General features: G+C 26.7%; 1 protein-coding gene across 1 annotated transcript in view; it reads left to right on the top strand.

The window, feature by feature from the left end:
• Positions 1-442, top strand: part of LOC107671430 (protein SMG5-like) — a 20,442-nt gene that overhangs the window by 980 nt on the left and 19,020 nt on the right. The window lies entirely within an intron of this gene.

Here is a 442-nt window from a genome sequence, read left to right on the forward strand (position 1 = left end):
TATGCTCCAGTTCATTAAATGTTCATCTCGAAATGTTACTAACATTAAAAAAAAAGCATTACAGATTACTGTATATATATATATATATATATATATACACACACACACTGTATTTTTAGAATTATACTAAAAGCCATTTTGCGTCCTATAATATAAAAAGTATAAAATTACAAATTAGACGACAGAAGGCATGTAGTAGATTGTGTACAATAGGTTTTTTACCAAAGTTTTTGATAATGTTGATAATTTAGAGGCCTTACAAATTCATGCATCATTTATGATTAAATGGGCTTTCTACAGGTGCATCTCAATAAATTAAAATGTCGTGGAAAAGTTCATTTATTTCAGTAATTCAACTTAAATTGTGAAACTCATGTATTAAATAAATTCAATGCACACAGACTGAAGTAGTTTAAGTCTTTGGTTCTTTTAATTGTGATGA

Source organism: Sinocyclocheilus anshuiensis, unplaced genomic scaffold (genome assembly GCF_001515605.1).
Source record: "Sinocyclocheilus anshuiensis isolate Anshui unplaced genomic scaffold, SAMN03320099.WGS_v1.1 scaffold552, whole genome shotgun sequence".
Classification (NCBI taxonomy): domain Eukaryota; kingdom Metazoa; phylum Chordata; class Actinopteri; order Cypriniformes; family Cyprinidae; genus Sinocyclocheilus; species Sinocyclocheilus anshuiensis.